At 38.1% G+C, this 20765-nt stretch overlaps 1 long non-coding RNA gene across 1 annotated transcript in view; it reads left to right on the top strand.

The window, feature by feature from the left end:
- The first annotated feature begins 700 nt into the window (after positions 1-700).
- The window catches only part of LOC131275606 (uncharacterized), a 250872-nt gene continuing 230807 nt past the window's right edge, over positions 701-20765 (top strand). The window contains exon 1 of the long non-coding RNA XR_011647256.1: positions 701-857. This is a non-coding gene — a long non-coding RNA (uncharacterized lncRNA). The remainder of the gene's footprint in view (positions 858-20765) is intronic.

The following is a 20765-nucleotide window of genomic DNA, read 5'->3' as shown; positions in this document are numbered from 1 at the left end:
CCCGGACGACTAGCCCTGGCTTTCAAGAGGTGTTTTTATGGCCTTCACTTGGGTTGGCGCTTTGAAAAGAGAATAGTGGCCTGGCTTTGTGTTTTGTGAGATTGTCCTAGGGAGAAGTACAATGGAGTCACGGGAAAAAGGCGTGTATGTGTGGGAAATAGAGAAAAAGAAAGGGAAAGAAAGGTTTGTGTTGACTTTCTGCTTTAATGTTTCTGTTTCTGCATTTATTAGCATAATTTTCCAAGCACCCTGTTTATCACACAGGGCATAACTTTAGAAAATCAAATATCGAGAGGCATGCCACTCTAGCCTTTGAGGTGTGTTCTTTTTATCCTGGAGGTCCCCTCTCCATTCCACTGGATGCAGCGGGCTGGAGAGCTACAGGCACCCCGAATGCGCTCCTGGCACCCAAAGGCACCACACACAGATCCCGGCCTCCCTCGCGCATTTCCTTAGGGAAGGCCCAACTCTAAATCTTCCCCAAACACCAGGTCTGTGGGGGCCCCGCGACACGGCCCCTCGGGGCAACTCGGGCAGAACAGGACAGCCCTCGAGTTGGCCAAAAGCTGGCCAGGCGCTGCCCCTGGGACGCACACCGGCACCCTCCCAGGCAGAGGAGTGCCCGTAACTGCTCTCGACCCCCTGGCGTCATCCGGGGCACACACAGGAAAGGCGCCTGCGGCTGCGCGTAGGGGACGCCGGGAACGGGAGCAGCGCCGCCGCTCGCCGCGGGCGCCTGAGGCACAACCCGCAGCGCTCCAGGGGCTCAGGAGGGGCCGGCGAGGCGCGTTCCCGCAGCGACAGCGAGACCACCCCGCCGCGGAGAGGGGCCGAGCGGGAGCACAGAGCCAGCACAGGCGAACGATGGCCACTGGGCGGAGGGCCGGATCCGCGCCCCTGCCCGTCCCCGCACCCGCCAAGCAGGTGGGGAAGAGGCGAGGGCCCGCGGGCAGAGCGCGGGGAGCGGTCCCGTTCCCCATCCATGTCGGTCCCGAGTCCCGCGCGGCTCAGGCCCGGCCAGGGACAGCACAGCGCCACCGCATCCATCACGCGGAGGGTGTGTTCTAGTATGACAGACTCGTTTCTTATGGTTTTGAATACTCTTTTCCTTTGGACACCTCTAGATTTTTCCCTTGAAGGCCTGTATTATGCGGAGGATTCGAGCAGTCGGATACTCTACATATAAGACGTGAAAACAGAAAACTCACTCTTACAGACTATGCAAGTATCATCTTTATGGTAAACTTCAAATTCCATTTTCAAATAACTGTGACTTAAAAGCTCTTGTCCTTTTGCAAATGATTTTTAGTACTTCAAATTTCTTTAGCAGTTGTGCTTATGATGTTTATTGACCTGGCGTAATTCCTTATATAGCGTTTCTCCTTCTAACTGTGGGAAGTTCCATAGTATAATGCAGCTTCACCAAAAAGGCAACACCATAAAATTCATTCTAATGTTGGTAAATTATGTCTGATTTTCTGTAAATAAAACTTACACCGACTCATTTAACTCTAAAGGATATTTTGGAAGAATTCTCAACTTCAAACACTTGTTCCCTCTTTCATATTACGAATACATCCTATATGTAACTCTTTATAAAATTCAGGTGTGTAAGAAATTAAAACTACTCCATTTATAGCATATTACAGTTTATAAAGTTCTATAAATTAACTTACTTAATTTTCATTACAATCTTGATGAGTAGGAAGTGCTTCATTCCATCTTGCTATGGTACAATCAAGATGTAACTTTGGAAACAATTAGGAAATAATTACACAAGGTCCTCGTGTTTATGTGACAAAATGAGTTGTGGCTCATGATTTTCAGATACTTTTCAGTTCTTTCCTGTAGGTATTGTTGACTTCACTCCCATTATGGTATGACTTTGTCTAACACTAGGTTTTGTTCAGTTCTGTTTCTTTGGGGGGTCAATGCTAGGAATTATCCAACAATGTTGAAAAAAGCCTTTGCCATTTATTGTCTTTCTTACTCTCAGTTTCTCTTCAACTGCTTACTTGACTTTTGTTCTGAGACATTATACAGTGGAAGATATGAAAATAATAAACAAATCAAGGAAAACAGAAATGTAAAATTCAGGATTTCTTCTAAACTGCTAACTGAAGAAAGGGTCGACATTAGTTAGGGTTCTCTAGGCAAACAGAATCAACAAGGGATATCTGTCAATAGTAAGAGATTTATCAGAGTCTCTTATGCAGCCGTGGGGATGCACAAGTCCAGGTTCTGCAGGCAAAGTGCAACCAGGAGCTCCGATGGAAGCCCAGCGAAGATTCTTGACGAGGTCTGGGAGATGCTGGCTATCCAAAGACGAGCTAGGAAATTCTCTCTCCATGCTGGAATCACTTCCCCTTTTAAGGAATTCAACTGATTGGGTTAAGTATCACTCATTGCTGATGGCTATCTCCCTGATTGATGTAATTATAACCAGCTATCTATGATCTACCACTGCAGTAAACTCAATGGTGACTAAAGTCCATAAATGCCTTGTAATTACAATTATCCCAGTGCTTCCTTGACCAAACATCTGGGCAAGTTGACACAATAGCCTTAACCATCACAGGGTCTAACCGTCTTAGTCTTTTATTCTGGAGCATGATATCTTTATTATTTTGAAAACATGAAAAAACAAATACATATGTAGTAACTAACAACTGTGAATACTGAGTTCTTTCTTCTTTGAAATTTTTCTCATAGTAGAGATGTCTGTAAATGATATTACTAGGTCAAATGGTATAAGTGATTTTTTATAGCTCTATTCAAATTGTTTTCACAAAAGATTATTGCAAATTATATTTCCATAATCAAATGATCCAGTTGACTCACTAGCATTAAATATTGTTAAATATAAAGAGGAAAATGTCATTTCACTGAGCTATTAAATAAGAAAAATCTATTAATTATAAAACCTCATAACTCCATAGGATAATTAATGTCCACGGTTTTACCGTTCTAACAGCAACTACACTGATCTTTCAAATTTCAAGTCCACTTAGTAGCTCTATTTAATATCTTTCCATGGGGCTCCCACGTTGTTCTTTTTGTTGGTTGGTTGTTTTTTTTTAAGATTTATTAATTTATTTATTTCTCCTCCCTCCCCTCCCCACTACTGTCTGCTTTCTGTGTCCATTCACTGTGTTGTTCTGTGTCTACTTGTATTCTCATTAGGCAGCTCTGGGAATCAGTTCTGAGACCTTATGGAGTGGGAGAGAGGCAATCATTCTCTTGCACCACCTCAGTTCTCTGATCGGCTTCATCTCTTACTATCTTTCCTCTCTGTCTCTTTTTGTTACATCATCTTGCTGCGCCAGCTCTCCACATGGGCCAGCACTCCCGCGCAGGGCAGCATTCCTGTTTGGGGCAGTAATCTGCACAGGCCAGCACTCTGTATGGACCAGCTCACCCCATGGGCCAGCTTGCCTTCACCAGGAGGCCCTGGGCATGGAACCCTGGACCTCCTATATGGTAGATGGGGGCCCAATTGCCTCAGCCACATCCGCTTCCTGCATTGGTTTTATAGTAAAATCCAGTCCACTTAGTATGATATGCAGTCCAATTCCTCTTCCAGGAAAACAGAAGTCTAATTTCTGGGCATTTCCAAATCCCGTTCTCTGTATTTCAGTCTTAAAGAACTACTTAATATTCCTTTGCCTTAGACATTTTCATATGTCCATCAATTTTGCACATTCAGCTATTTTGTTCCTTTTGCCATATCCTCACCTCTTCTGCCTCTATTTTGTCAGGATATTCATGGAGAAAATTATACTCCAAACCCTGGCAAATGCCTGGCACAAATCAAAGAGCATAAAGTTTTTCAGCATTTATTTTAAAATTTCAAAGCTACACGTTCACCAGTGTTTATCACCTGATAAAAGAACTTAAATATAAAATTAAAATTTCCTTTTTACTTTATTCTCCCTATGAAAGGCCTCTCTAGCAGTCGCTTGCATCCTTTATATTACTACTCTCTATACTCAGTTGATAGTGAGGAAAATAATGGATTACCTCTTGTTCTTTTTAAATTGTGTGTTGCCTGTGATTCAGAATCATTGATTTGTTTTCAGCAGGAATACAGGAAAGGAGAAGCTGAGCACAATTTCTTCTGGAGTCGGTTCTGCACAATGTGGCTTCGTTGTTGTATTAGAAGTGAATTCTCTGTCACCTTTATGTATAACAGCATACTCTAAAAGATGATACAGTGGGCTTCTAGTGCTTAAATTTTTCATTCCATTGTACCAGAGTAGATAGGGAAAATTGTTTGCATGGTGTCTCTATTAGTTGAAAGATGATATGATCATCAGGAAATTGCACCTAATTTATGGATTATCTAGCTTTTACTAATTTATGGATACATTTTTGAATCACACAGATTGCAAGTAACATTTATTATCTATCATCTTACCTAGAATTTATTTTAGAGCACACAAAGGACTTAATGATAAAGCATAATAAAGTATATGTTATAAAAATGTTGTACTGATGGTAATTGCTAACTTAGTGATTCTACAGGTGTTTTTTCAAGAAATAAAATCAAATAAATCTCACTATTATGGATGTACCAGACAAACTAAAAACAAAAGGAAACAACTATATATTTCCTTCTTAGAAGCACTTTGTTTAGCATGGTCCTATATTTCACCTTTAAACTAAAAGGGAATAGTAGGGATATTTGTATCAGGCATTCCATATAGACTCGTTTTTATTAGCCTCTGTATTATTGACTTTTTATCAAATTCATTCGATATACTTTCTAAGTTAAACATTGTCAAATTCATTTTTGGTATGTGTCATATTACTTCTAAAGGACATAGTAAGTCTTCATAAATGCATGTTGTTATAATCCTGCTGTATTGTTTGTTTTTTCAAGATGTTAATTGGAACATTCGTTTTTTAAAAACTATCTTTAGAAATAAAAAGCTATTTTTAATCATAGTTTTTCTATAAATTTTAGATGAATTTAATGTCATAATTTGATTTTGTTTCTTTGTTTATTTCAGACTATGAGTTACAGAACTGCCCAGATCCTCCTCCGTTTCAAAATGGGTATATGATCAGTTCAGATTATGGTGTCAGACAATCAGTATCTTTTGAGTATTATCCTGGGTACATTTTAATAGGCCATCTGGTCCTCACTTGTCAGCACATGATCAACAGAATTTGGAACTATCCTTTTCCAAGATGTGATGGTAAGTTAGTAATTTTTCTTGGGAGCAATTCATGTTCTTATTATGTTAACCCATTAAATATTAAAATGAACATAATCAAGAATTCATTAATTTACTTAAATATTTATTGAGACTCTTTTGCTAAACTGAGCCTATTTGGTATTTCAGGAACACACCAAACGCCAGTGAGCGTAAAAAAAAGGCCCTGGTACTCCAGGGAATTATAAGGGTGTTTCAGTTTGATATATTTATGAATTCCAAAACTAGATATTGGATTATGTTTGTAATCTGGTCTGTACCTGGCCATGATAAAGTTATGATTTGGGCTTTGATTGGGCCATGTCATTAGGGCATTGGGTCCCCACCTCTTAATGGGTGGGGACTCACAGAGAAAAGGCATGGCAAAGGACAGAGTTGAGGGCTTTTTGATGTTGGAGTTCTGAAGTTGGAGGTTGATGCTGAAGCCTTAAGCTGGAGCCGCAGGAAGTAAGCCTAGAGAGGAAAGAGAAGCAAGCCCCAGGAAGGGAGGAACCCAGGAAGCCTCAGCCTTCACAGATATCAGCAGCGATCTTGCCCCAACAGGTGAAAATAGCCTGGTGAGGGAAATAACTTATGCTTTATGGTCTAGAAACTGTAAGCTCCTACCCCAAATAATTACCCTTTATAAAAGCCAACCAGTTTCTGGTATTTTGCATTAGCACACCTTTGGCTGACTAATACAAAGGGTAACAAAATAATAAACACAATTTTTTGGATATATTCCAGTATTTTCCTTATTGCTAATTTTATACATTTATGATGCATGTGTATATATATGAATAATTAATATTTTGAAGTGGTGTTATACTGTACAGAGAGTTTTACAACTTTTCTTTCTCTTTAAAACAGTGTGTGCAATTTTTAACAATTTTTTTCATTGAAGTTAATAGATCACAAAGAATGTTACGTTAAAAAACATAAGAGGTTCCCATATAACCCACTCCCCATCCCCTATCCCCATCATTTTTTTTTTTTTTTAAGATTTATTTATTTATTTTAATTTCCCCCCCTCCCCTGGTTGTCTGTTCTTGGTGTCTATTTGCTGCGTCTTGTTTCTTTGTCCGCTTCTGTTGTCGTCAGCGGCAAGGGAAGTGTGGGCGGCGCCATTCCTGGGCAGGCTGCACTTTCTTTTCACGCTGGGCGGCTTTCCTCACGGGCACACTCCTTGCGCGGGACTCCCCCACACGGGGGACACCCTTGCGTGGCACGGCACTCCTTGCGCGCATCAACACTGCGCATGGCCAGCTCCACACGGGTCAAGGAGGCCCGGGGTTTGAACCGCGGACCTCCCATATGGTAGACGGACGCCCCACCCACCGGGCCAAAGTCCGTTTCCCCCCATCATTTTTGTAAATGGTATTTTTTTTGAAGATCTATACTTCTCAAAAAATGTTACATTAAAAAACATAAGCGGTTTCCATATACCCGCCACCTCCCCATCCCATTCCTCCCACACCAACCACCTCTCCCATCATTGTGACACACTCATCTCACTTGATGAACACATTCTGGAGCACTGCTGCACCCCGTGATAATAGTTTATCCTGTAGTTCACACTTTCCCCCAGTACATTCAGTGGGTTATGGCTGAATATATGAAACACAAATTTTTATGCAAAACCAGATTCGTAGAGAATATGATAATGAATTGCACGTACAAAGTACAACATATACTTGGAATGTGATCAAGGAAATAAATCTTTATGCTGGCAGTAGCATTTAACTGTAGAAAGCCTACTTTAAATTGAGAGATTAAAAGGGGGAAGAGAGTATATTAGTTTTCCCTAGATATTTTCTATTGTTTTAACTTTTATAATTCTCATATATTAATTTTTTTTAAAAAATTCAGTTTAGTAATGGGCCTTGAAGGATTTTTCATACTTGGAGATAGGGATCATTCTAACGAGAAGAAGCAGTGTGTTCTAGAAGGATATGTAGTAGTTTCATATTTGGAGTTAGGGAACATTCTAACTAGAAGAACAGCGCTAAAGCTGCTCATGTAGATACCATAAAATAGGTTGGCTTTTATCAATGGGGAATTAGTAGTTTGCAAGCTTCCAGTTTCAAGGCTGAGAAAAATGTCCAAATCAAGACATCTTCAGGCAATACAACCAGCTACCACGGATCCTGGACTCCTCTACCACAAGGCAATGTCCATCGCTGTATCTGTGGGTGTCTCCCTTCTCTTCAGGGTTTCATGGCTTTCAGCTTCTTGCTTCTATGCCTTACTTCTCTTGGTCTAAATTCCATTTTCTCATAAAGGACTCCAGTAAGAGGAGTAAGACGCAACCTGAATGAGGAGCGTCACATTTAAATTAAGATCCTACCCAGAAAGAGTTCCTACTTATAATGAGTCCATACCCACAGGAAAGGATTAACTTTAAGAACATACTTTTCTGGGATCCATATAGCTTCAAACCATTGCACATATAAGCAAAGACATGCAGGAATATTTTAGGGAAAAATTCAAAAAGTAGTCTAGTTTAATAGTGCACAATGGTGGAGGTTTCTTAGGAGATGTAGGAAATGAAGTTAATGGAGAGTGGTGAGAGAGGGAGACCTGGACTTTTGAATGATCTAATTCTAAGGAGGGATTGCTACCTTAAAAATTCTGTGTGCTACCTAATTTCCATGAGTTATTATAAATTATTGCGATATCAAGGTAAAATAAATAGATCAAGTAATTTGTTTATGAAGAATGCAAATGAAACAGAAAAGTTACTTTAAAACTAATATTCTAACATTAAAAACACAATACCTTTGAAAGAAAAATAATGAAATTGCCAACTCCGTGGACCTTTGAAATGCTAAATACTTACATCCCATGAGGATAAAATTTCTAGTGAAGGAGTAAAAAAAGCATCAGTTTACTTTTTAAAATATTAATTTCACCTCTGTATTTTACCATTCCACATTATTGAAAATAACTAAAAAATTATTTAGTTGTAATTTTAATCCTGATATTAGTCTAATACATAATTACGTACAATTATAATTTTAAAAAATTAATTTAATAACACTTTGTATAGCTGTATCATGTCTCATAATAAACCATTTTTTATTCCCCCCTCACGTCTTGCTTGTTGTCTGCTTTCTGTGTCCATTCGCTGTGTGTTCTTCTATGTGTCTTTATTTATTTTATTTATTTATGCTCCCCCCTTGTGGCTTGCTTTGTGCTTTGTTCTCAGTGTCCATTGACTGCATGTTCTTCTGTGTTTTTTACATAACCTTTTTTTGCTGAGTCGGCTCTCTGCGGCACTTTCAGGCTGGGCGGCACTCCATGATGTGCAGGCCAGCCTGCCTTCACAATGTGGCCCCAAGACACGAACCCAGGGCTTCCCATATGGTAGACAGGAGCCCAACTGATTGAGCTACAGCTGCTTCCCATAATAAACCTTTAACACTCCATTTGAACTCATGTTTTTACATGTATAAATTACTTTGCAATTTTAACCTGAATCTTTGAATTCATATTTAGATGGTATATCCATGGCTTGAGATAAAAAATGGAGTATAAAATTTAATTTGATTACATTGTGTTTTCAAGCCCATTTCCCAAATATGGAAATAAGTACTTTAGTAGGGGTGAAAAAAAATATATATCATTTAAAAATATTGTTTCAAGGTGATGCTACCTTTTCTAATTATGTCATTAGAATACTTTTACTGTTCTATCTCTCTTCATTCTAATAATATAAGTAGAACATAAAGACCAAAACATAAAATTCATGTTCAAATTAGATCATAGAGTAAATTCTAAAACCAATTAAAGTAATGTACTAACAGCCATCTAATGTGTTTATTATCTTCTCCATACTGGATTTAATTTTCACAAAAAAATAAGCAGAGGGAATTATTTTAAAACAATAGTTTCCTTGTTCATGAAAAGTTCTCTTTCCTTAAAAATTTAAGTCCTTGTTTCATTAGAATAACGTGGCTGTTTTCTAGTAGTGTTCAGTTAAACTGTGGTTGGCTCTGAATAAATTATGGTTGTCAACACTGTTGACAAGCTAAAGTCCTCTCTTAAAATGAATTATATTATTCCAGATTGGTTAGTCTTCTCAGATTTTGATTAGTATATAAGGGCAAGTTTACCGTAAAACAGTCTTCAAAGGCTCCAACTCTGTAGAATTCATAAGAATCTCAGAGAAAAACATAGATATCTTGAACAACTCCTAGGCATCTTTTTAAAAAATTTACCAAGTCAGACAATTAATATTCAAGAATTCTGAGCCTTAAGTAATCAATCTAGAAATATATTTTGCAAAGTGAAATATGAAGCTTTTTTTGTATTTATACAGTGAAAATATTTCCTATTCTGTCATATAAGAATCTATTATACAAAGTTAGTATATTATACACTTACCTAAAAAATATGATCTAAAACTGTGATATCCATTCAAATAAATTAAAAAAGAAATGTCTGAAAGTGACTTAAGACATTCAAGACATTATTATTTTTGCCAGTAACATAATTTTACAGAAGTCTCATTTTCAAAAAGTAGTTATAATTGTTAAAATATGGTTAAGAAGACAGTGGGGTTTATTAATTTTTTAATTGCAATTTGGTATTTAAATATGCATCCAGAATTCAAATATAATTTAAAAATTTTAGTTCATTGACCTAATAAGTCATTGGAATATCTGTGTGAGATACTGTTTAGGACATTTTTATTTAATATTGTCACAGTATACTTTACTTTAAGATACATAATAGCTACAGGGGGAACTCTGTGGACAGAGTTAACTATTAAAGTAACTAGTAAGTTGAAATAACTATGTTAGCAGCTTCCTTTAGATTGACCCATTTTATAAACTGAGACCAATTTGATTCCATTACAGGAGAAATCCAACCAGCCAAAATAATATTATTATGCACATATTTTTAAATGAGCATTTACCAAACTGATTAGTAAATATAGGAAAAGGTCTTTCCAATGGTTCATAATGAAAATGACTATAAAAGAAATGGAACCCTTAGTTTCTTACCTGTATTCATCAATAATGCTCTTAAAACTCTCCTTAAAGTAGTTATTACAACTTTGTTGAAATTCAAGGCAAAACTGGCACATGAACAGTCAAAAGATTTAAGTCTCTTGGACATACAACTAACAATTCTACTACTAAGTGTAGGTTCAAATAGAGGGGCAACAGAGCCATGTGCAGGGAAAACACAACTGAGTCCAACCCTAACACACTGGGGAGTGTAAATTCCAAAGTAAGTCCCCCTGACAGGGTGCCAACCTCCTGGGCTGCCTGCCCTACCTATAGTGTCTGGATGTCTCCAGAGCCCTCAGGAGCCCCACTATTTACTTTTTTAAAAATATGGCTATCATCACTCTAAGATCTGTTGTCTTGTATGTACAGTGGCATTTGTTTCCATTTATTCACCCAGAGTCAGATTTTTTTCATTTTTTTCAAAGAAGCTTTAGGTTCCAGAAAAGTCACGTACAGAATATACGTGATTCCCATTTACTCATTGTGCGTTTTCTACTTTCTCCTAATAATAACATCTTAGCATGGACGGCATATTTGTAGCAATTGATACACAAATATTGAAACGTTGCTACTAACCATTATCAATGATTTGCATTGTGTGTTACATTTGGAACCATACACTTTTATAAATTTGGATAAGTTTGATGTGATCTGTATCATCCTTGCAAAATCATGTAGTACAATTCAAATTCCATCCCTCCCTTTACACCAGGCCATTACATGACATGGTAGAATCAAAGCCCTAAGCATGATTTAATAAAGTAAAAATGAAACCTCTGAATTTAATATATCCAAAGGGGCATCATGCCTAACAGAGTAGTTTACAACTAGAATATTTCTTTTTGGAATTCATAAATAATATCAAACTGCCAAACCTACATATTTAAGAAGATATGTGTTCCAAAATGTATTATAATGTTAAATTTATTTACCATAGCTTGAATCACTCTATTCAGTAATTTGTGCAATAGACATTTATATCATTGAAAGAATAGATTAATTTTAATAGTACTATCAAAATTGGGAAGTCAGTGGTATTCTCAAGCAGGTAAAAACTAATTTGATACTCTCTGACATTACAAACAACCAAATACATATAAAATGCTAAGTTTCTGTACTTTGCTTCTGTACACATACAGGACTTGGTCAAAATATATGCTTTTAAAATAATTCAAATATTTTGCACCATATGTTCCAAAGACAGATGCAATCAATGTGCTTGTGGGTATATGTAGCTACATACAGCATGATTTTTAGAATGCTGAAATAGTGAGTGGAGGAAGAAATTTCTGAAATAGCAACTGCCAAATAAAAGTTGAAGCAGTTAATGAATGATTATAATGTACCCATTAGAAATCATTGAGTAATTAATTGAAATTAAGGACCAAAATTATTGAGGCCACTTAAATATTGCATTACAGTTGAGCTATCATGTCAAGATTATACTGAGAGTGAGTGTAGCTCAGGGGTTTGAGCTCCAGCATCCCATGTACAAGATCCTGAAATCAATCCCCAGCACTTCATTTAGGAAAAGTATGTAGGCATTTACTTTCACATGTGTGGTAGATTTAGAACATGGAAGTGGTGATCTAACTTAAGTTATTCCAGCCCTTAGTCATTTGAGATATACCATACTTTCTGGATATGAAAAAGCCATCCCTCCTATGTCTGCTCTGCTTTTTTTTTTTAAGATTTATTTATTTATTCATTTATTTATTTATTTCCCTCCCTGCCCAGTGGTCTGTTCTCTGTGTCTATTTGCTGCGTCTTCTTCTTTGTCTGCTTCTGTTGTTGTCAGTGTCACGGGAATCTGTGTTTTTTTTGTGTGTGTCAGCTCTCCGTGTGGGCGGCACCATTTCTGGACAGGCTGCACTTTCTTTAGCACTGGGCCTCTCCTTATGGGGTGCACTCCTTGTACATGGGGCTCCCCTACGCGGAGACACCCCTGCGTGGCATGGAACTCCTTGTGCGCATCATAACTGCTCATGAGCTAGCTCCACACGGGTCAAGGAGGCCCGGGGTTTGAACCGCTGACCTCCCATGTGGTAGACGGACGCCCTATCCACTGGGCCAAGTCTGCTTCCCTGTTCTGCATTTCTGATCCTTGGTATATTTCAGCATGATAAAATGGTTTTATTTTATAATACTGAACTTCTTTATATTTCTTATTGAACACTTGTTAGCAGAAACAACACATCTCTTCATTTCGCCATTCTTCTCTATTCTACTTCTAGTGATTTCTTTTTTAACTCGCATTCAATGTAGTCATCTACTCCCACTGGACACTAGAGGGCTCCTTGGCATTAGTCTCTGTCTTCAGGCATATGTCATCCACAATTCTGTATTGAGTGAATTTCCTGAATCTCAAGTTTCACCAAATTAAGTCCCTTCTTAAATTCCTTCAGTGAGTCCTCATTATCCTCAAAATAAAATTCAAACCCTCACTCTAATATAGGCATTTTGTAACATGATTTGTATTCATATTTCCAACCTCTTCTCTCCCCTTGTCATTCTACAATCAAAATTAAAAATACCAAAGGAAAAAAAAATGAATTGCCTCCCATCCAGCAACTGGCTCCTAGTGGAGAATGTAGATTCAAAGACTGTCTTGAAATCACAAACCTTGGGAATTTTGCTATTTTGCCTACTAAGGCATATGCCAAAATTTTTAGCCTTTTAAAGCTGTATTACTCCTTTGCTTTTACACATGATATTGTTGTAATGTGTCTTCACTTGATTTTCACTCAAGATGCTAATATCAGTTTTTCCTTAAGAGAAGCATCCAGTGCCACATTCTCTTTAAAGTATCCAACACTCTCTATTCTCACTCTCATCAAACCCACTATGAATTCACCTCCTTGTTCTTACAAGACAACCCAGTTTATTACTAAAAAATGCATTTCATCCATCATGATAGATCATCCTCATCTGTGAGAACACCTGCTACAAACTTGTCATTTCCTCCTTCATCAAAGTGTGAGTGCCTGATGTGGTTCATGATATTTGATGTTGTTATGCGTCACACACCTTTGGTTCAATTTTGTCCTACCTTATTTAGAGTACATCTCCTTCTCTCACTACCCCATCACTCTTCAGAGTGAACAGCTCCCACTCTACTTTCTCATGCATAACTTTATGCATGCTCAAATCACAGCCACCATAAAATTCTTCTCCCTAACTTGCATCTCTCTATAGCAACCTTGCAATATTCTCCCCATATCTCATCTAATTATCTCACAGAATATTTTTCAGAACACTTACCATAATCATTTTCTCACCTCCTGTTAAGTATTCAAGCACTTCTATTTGCTTTCAAATTTGTCACTCAAATCTTCTCTGCTGAAAAAAAAAATCCATCCATCAGACTTATTTTCTAACCTATAAACCTGGTCATGTAATTTGAGTACTTCAGATCCTATGGCAAAAATAGATGAAATTGAAGCCCGCTCAAGGATGCAAAATGCTTTTCATGATGTGGCTTCTCAAATTTATCATCATATTTCTGCTATACTTTTTGCCATGTCCTTTTCGGTTGTTTGTTTATAACTCTTCCTAATTCTGATAGAGTACCCGCTTATTCCATAATAGTCCCTGCTTCCTCAACTTTTTCTGATTGAAATGTCTGCCACAGAATTATTTTGCATGGTGAAGTTTTTTCTCAGTATTTAAGAAGTGTCTTCTTCAGGGGAATACTCCTCTCATTTGATGTGGTACTAGGTAGTCTACATTTGTAACTCCATTGCATTCCTGGACACAGTGATAATGCCATTGACCTTTTATTGTACCGTCTGTATCACTTTGTCTTGAATAGTTTTTAGTCATCCCCTTCTTGAGGTTACTTCAAAATAAAGCCTGCATCTGAAACATCACCAGCAGGAGTTGGTAAACATTTTTGGTAAAGGGACAGGCAGCAATTATTTTAGGCTTTGTGGTCACATCGTCTTTGTTGCAGCTACAAACTCTGACATGTTAGCACAAAAATAACCATAGACAATACATAAATAAATGAGTGTGGCTATGTTCCAATAAAACTTTATATACAGACACTGAAATCTGAGTTTCCTACAGTTTTCTCCTGCATGAAATATTATGCTTCCTTTTTAACCCTTTAAATTTTGGATAACAATTTTAACTCTCAGGTCATACAGAAACAAGCAATACATTATATTTGGCCTGCTTACCTCTTTTCTATGACATTCCTGAATTTCACAAAAAAACCTAGCTTCATATAGGAACTTTAAAATGTCTGCTGAATGAATGAAGAAATCAAATGTGTCTATCTAAGTTAAAGAAGTACTGATAGTTGAGGCATAAACAAATGAAGCAATTATGTTTGGACTCCCAGTCCATGCTTTTATTACTCTCAGAACTATAAATGGTCTCGTATACCCCTCATCTTCAAAAGTATTGGAGTGAAATAAGGGTAAAAAAAAAAAACCTGATTGTATCAACAGAGAGAGCATTTAACAAAATCCAACACCTATTCAAGATAAGCAGACCAAATGAACTACCTAATCAGATAAATCCCACCTACAAAATTCCACAAATACCAATGTGGGAGAAAACTAAGATCAAAACAACAAGAGGATGAAGATTCTAACTATTGATATTTAACCTTGTACTGGAGGTTGTAGACAGGGAAATGAAGCAAGAAGTTGCTTTTTCTGCCCTGTACCAGTTTCAACCAGAAAACGTAGATAAGGACAAAGATGACCCATCTGGTGAATTTTGTACTTTAGGGTTCATGGAGCTGAGTAGGAATCCAGTGATCCCACACTACTGTAATCTTTATGCAAAGTATGGGACACAACTGTGGTTGATGTCCTGAGGCTGAATCAGGGGAGATTTAAATGGGTCTACCTAATTTAGAAAGATCAATTTGCACCAAGCCAATCACAGTGGGGGCAACAGTATAATGTCAAGAAGATCTAAGCCATTCTTACAGAGTAAGGAGGGAAGAAAGGGCAGAATTCTCCTTGCTCAGAAAGTGAGATTTTAATATTAGCACCCATTTTTCTTGAACCAAAATCCAAATCCCATGTGAAATCTACAGACATGGCAACAAAGTGCCCTTCAGAGCATTGGCCAGGCACAATGAATTGAGTCTTTGAGCTGTGTGTGTGTGTGTATGTGAGAGAGTGAGAGAATCAATGTTTATTAGGGTACCTACATTCCTTCTCATCAGCTGTTCATTTTCTCCCTCTTCATTTTCTTTGTTCTACTTAGTTAACACAAAATCTTGTCTTAAATTTATGCTTCACTTTTCATAATGTGTCTATGTGGCCACACAGGAAACATTATCTCCAGTGCCACCTGACTGAACTTTCAAGTCAGCCACTGTGAAGATAATGTGGAGAGGTGACTGCATACCTCAAGGTACCTACTACTTGGGGAGACCTCAGTGTTGAGTTCAAAGTTAAATGACAACCATGGCAAATACATATGTAGCACCTATCCTACTGCTAGGCTCCACACCACCCAGCCCATGATACATCAAGGAATATCTCCTTAAGAAACACCTAAGCTGGGAAGCAGATGTGACTCAAGTGTAGAGCTTCCGCTTACCATATGGGAGTACCTGGGTTCCATCCCCAGGGCCTCTTGGTGAAAAAGAAGGGAAAGTGTGCTGGTATAGCAAGCCACTGCTTTCGTGAGTGCCCACGCAGTGATCCAGTGTCCACATGATTGCCTGCATGAGTGCCTGTGTGATGAGCCAGTGCCCTGTGCAAGTGAGTCTCACAGCAAGATGATGACACATCAAAAGAGAGAAAGGTAGAGTCAAAGGTAAAGCACAGCAGAAACCAGCCCATGAGGTGATGCAATTGACAGTGAACCTATCTCCATATTAGAGGTCCCCAAGATCGAATCCTGGTGAATCCTAGAGGACAGAAAATGAGAAGAGAAGACAACAAAGCAAAAACAGCAGGGATGTAGTAGGGGAAGGGGAAAAATAAATAAATAAATAAGTAAATAAGTAAGTCCTTAAGAATAAAAGAGAAAAAAAAAGGAAACACCGAAGCACTATATCCAGATAGCACCAGAAACTAGCTCCTGTTCCAGACCCCCTTCTGAGTGGGGATAGTCATTGACACATGACCCCACCCTGAGGTCTAATCTTGTGTACCTACATTTAAAGTAACTTCCCAATGAGATTTTGGAAAGTGAATACTTGTGGATTGTTGGTGATACCTTGTATAAAGTGAAAATATAATGTGCTTCTTCGCCTCTTGGTTTTGCTGGTACTTTTTTCTGCTATGCCTTCTCTTTGGACTCCCCTTGTTAGGAATCAGAAGAAGATAAGGAACACTGCTTTACTGAACATTCCCCAATTCCACACAGACTTCAAACCCAGGCTTATGGTGTACAACAGCCTCCTAGCCCAGATAACTCCACACTTAGCCATACACCTGTATCTTTCACACTAAGCTGTCTTCCCTCTCTGAGGGTGGAAGAGAAAAGTAGTTTAGCATTCTTACACAGGACATTGAACAAAGGTCAGATTTCCACTGAGGCAGGTCAGTGAACAGGAGTACCACCACCTCCCAACCTGCTCTGTGCCTAAGCTCCACAGACCAGGAAGTTTCCAGTACCCTCCTGTTCTCAAGTATGTGAAGGTGGAGGAGGGAAAGTAGCTGGGCCTCTATACAATTCCACCAAGGCTACATGGAGAGGTGGGTAGCAGTGCATTTCTCCCCAAATCTGGTTGCCTGGGAAAGGATGCTTGGAGCAGCTGACAACTATTCCTCATCATTGAAGATTGTATTATTATTGTCAATACAGGGTCCCATCACCTCCAAATTCCTCCTCAAAATTTCATGTACTATAAAAGCTACTTCAAATTTACCGATTTTGCAAGTTCAATGGGATATTTCCTTTTCTAATCCCAGTCTCCCCACTTCCGCCTGTTCTCCATCCACACACATATATAATGTCAAAGGATGAGAAGGAGCAGGATAAAGTCTCATTTATATTGAGCCTTGATTTGAATAGCTCCAAAATGTATTAATGCATTTTTGTTATATTTCTTCTAAAACTAGATGATGATGAAACTGCTTAATTAGATCTCTGAGATGGTGTGGTGCCGGAACCCAGAAATGGGCGAGTAAACACCACCACTGTCAGCCTCCTCCCATCCTCTTTTACTTTGAGAAGTCAAAGTAGACACTCATTAAGAGCTAAGGATATCCGCCCCCCATCCCTAAACCCAAAGTTCTGGGAGGTCCTCAATTTATACCCCCAAGCAGGTCACTGGCAGAAGGCAGCATATGACAGTTTGAACAAATAAATATGTGAGTGGAGAAGATCTCTGCTTATAATCAGAGTATTTCTAATGACAGGGCTATTAGGTAATGCATAAGTGTGTGCTGATTATATTGACATTTTCTGAATTTTCAATCTACTTTGAAGCTCATTTACATTGCAGAAAAGAATTCCTTGCCTGCATATGAAGTCCCCATTTCCTAACTCCTAGAAATTGCCTCAATTCTTCCTTACACAGCTCCCTGACTCCCTGTAACTTCAAACCAGCAATGACATGTTGACTTCACACACTTAGTTTGATTTCCCTTATGCCACAAATTGGAATACATTTTCTACTTTTAAATAGTTCACTGACTACTTTCCCCTTAACATAATCTCCCTTCTGAGTGACACAGTGTCATCTCATTAGTAATCTTAATCACATCTGTAAAATTGCATTTTTCCAATTAACAGCATAATTACAGAGGGGTATATTACCTATAATATTCACAGTCCTAGATATTATGGGAAGACATCTTACCTTCTGGCAACAAAATGTGGACAGACTTCCACAACCATTTACTCTATTAAAACTTTTTTCATAATGACATCATTCAATGACAGCAACCAACCAATATATCCTTGGTTTAACTACAAAAAAAAGTTTAATTTATGTTAAACAAGAATGTTAATTATATAACAATAAACAAAATGTGGAACTCTAAGATGAAAAAGGATATTAGTGAATTTGATTTCCATAAATATATGTGTGATCCCAGACTCATCATTTTTTTCTTTCAGTAAAGCCGTATTATTAAAACCCAGTTTATAGAACCAACTAAATGAAGGAAGAGTTCAAGGATATTAAGAAGACAGTGGGAGAACATAGAAGAAATTGTAAATATACATAAAATGATAGTGGATATGATGGTGATGAATGACACAATCCAAGAAACAAAAAATATATTGGAAAGGCAGAACGGCAGATGTGAATAGACAGAGGAACGAATTAGTGATGTGGAAGACAGAACATCTGAAATAAAAAAGATAGTAAAACAACATATAAAATGATAGGAAAAATCCATCAGGGATTTAGGAATATGAACAAGAATATGAAACGCTCAAACATATGTATTATAGATATCCTAGAGGGAGAAGAGAAAGGATAGGGGACAGAAGGAAATAATAGGTGAAAACTTCCCAACCCTATTTAGTGAGATGGATGTACATGTCGAGGAAGAGCATCATACCACAAAGAGTATAAATCTCAACAGGCCTACTCCAAGGCATATATTTGTCAAATTGTCCAGAGCTCAAGATAAAGAGAAAATACTGAAAGTGGTAGGAGAAAAGAGAACCATCACATACAAGGGAAGCTTAATAAGGTTAAGTGCTGATCTCTCATCTGAAACCATGGATGCAAGAAGGCACTGGTACTACAAAGTTATGCTGATAAAAGAAAAGAACTTTCATCCAAAAATTCTATATTCAGTAAACTGGCATTCAAAAATGGTTGAGAATTCAAAATAGTCACAGATAAACAGAAATTAAGAGAGTAAGCCAGTAAGAAACCTGCCCTTCAAGAAATACTGAGGGGGAAACGGACTTTGGCCCAGTGGTTAGGGCGTCCGTCTACCATATGGGAGGTCCGTGGTTCAAACCCCAGGCCTCCTTGACCCGTGTGGAGCTGGCCATGCGCAGTGCTGATGCGCGCAAGGAGTGCCGTGCCACGCAAGGGTGTCCCCCGCGTGGGGGAGCCCCACGCGCAAGGAGTGTGCCTGTGAGGAAAAGCCGCCCAGCGTGAAAAGAAAGAGCAGCCTGCCCAGGAATGGTGCCGCCCACACTTCCCGTGCCGCTGACGACAACAGTAGTGAACAAAGAAACAAGACGCAGCAAACAGACACCAAGAACAGACAACCAGGGGAGGGGGGGAAGTTAAATAAATAAATAAATCTTTAAAAAAAAAATTATAAAAAAAAAAAAAGAAATACTGAGGGGAATGCAGCAGGTTGAAAGGAAAAAACAGGATATAGAGAGTGGGGGGAGAGTGTAAAAAATTTTTTAAAAATACCTAAAAACAACATATGACATAACCCCTGCAAAATAATAGTTGATGTAAATAACTCCTTGACAGTAATAACTGTAATTGTTAATGGATTCAACATTTCAGACAAGAGACACAATTGACAGAATGAATAAGGAAATGTGACCCATTTATATGTTGTCTACACGAAATCGACTTTAGATCCAGGGATTCAAGAAGGCTGAAAATGAATGGCTGGAAAACAAATTTACAAGCAAACAGCAACTAAAAATAGGGTGGGAGAGGTGGCAATAATAATATTGGACAAAATAGACTTTAAATGCAAAACTATTTAAGAGAGAATGGTGGACACTACCTATTAGTAAAAGGTGTAATTTTTCAGGAAGAAAGAACAATCGTGAAGGTTAATTCACTGAACAAGGGAAACCTCAAATACATGAGGCAAACCCTGGAAAAACTAAGTGCCGAAGTAGATGCCTATACAATTATAACGGTGGACTTGAATACACCATTATCAACATTAGAGAGAACGTCTTGACAGAGAATCCAAAAAAAGCAAAAATTTTGAATAACACCCTTGAGGATCTGGAACTAATAAACATACACAGAGTATTATACACAAATATAGCAGTATACATCGATTCTTCAGGGCACATGGATCATCCTCCAAGATAGACCACATGCTTGGGTGCAGAACAAATCTCAATGAACTCAGAAAGACTGAAATTATACAAAGTGATTACTCTGACCACAACGGACTGAAGCTGGAAATCAGTAATGGGAGAGGAATAGATTAGACACAAAGATATGGAAGTTATACAACATAATCTTAGACAAGCTGTGATTCAAGGAGGAAATTACAAAATAAATCAGTAACTACCTTGAAACAAATGAAAATGACATCCACAAATATCAAAACCTATGGGATGCAGCAGAAGCTGTATCGAGTTGAAAATGCATAGCCATAAACACATATATCATAAAGGAAGAGGTAAAATTGAAGACATAACAACACACCCAGAGGAATTAGAAAAAGAAACAACAAACTAAGCCAAAAGGAAGTAGGAAGAAGGAAATAACAAAGATTAGAGCAGAACTAAATGAAATAGGTGGAAAAAAGAACTAGAAAAAATATTTTTTAAAAAACTGGTTATTCAAAAAGATCAATAAAATGGACAAATCCTTAGATAGACTAATAAAGAAGAAAAGAGTGAAGACACAAATACACAAAATAAGAAATGAGGATGGGGAAATCACCACTGACCC

The sequence above is a fragment of the Dasypus novemcinctus genome, chromosome 23 (assembly GCF_030445035.2).
Source record: "Dasypus novemcinctus isolate mDasNov1 chromosome 23, mDasNov1.1.hap2, whole genome shotgun sequence".
NCBI classification, from domain to species: Eukaryota; Metazoa; Chordata; class Mammalia; order Cingulata; family Dasypodidae; genus Dasypus; species Dasypus novemcinctus.
The sequence above is the reverse complement of the archived record's forward strand: the minus strand, read 5'-3'. Positions and strand labels throughout refer to the sequence as shown.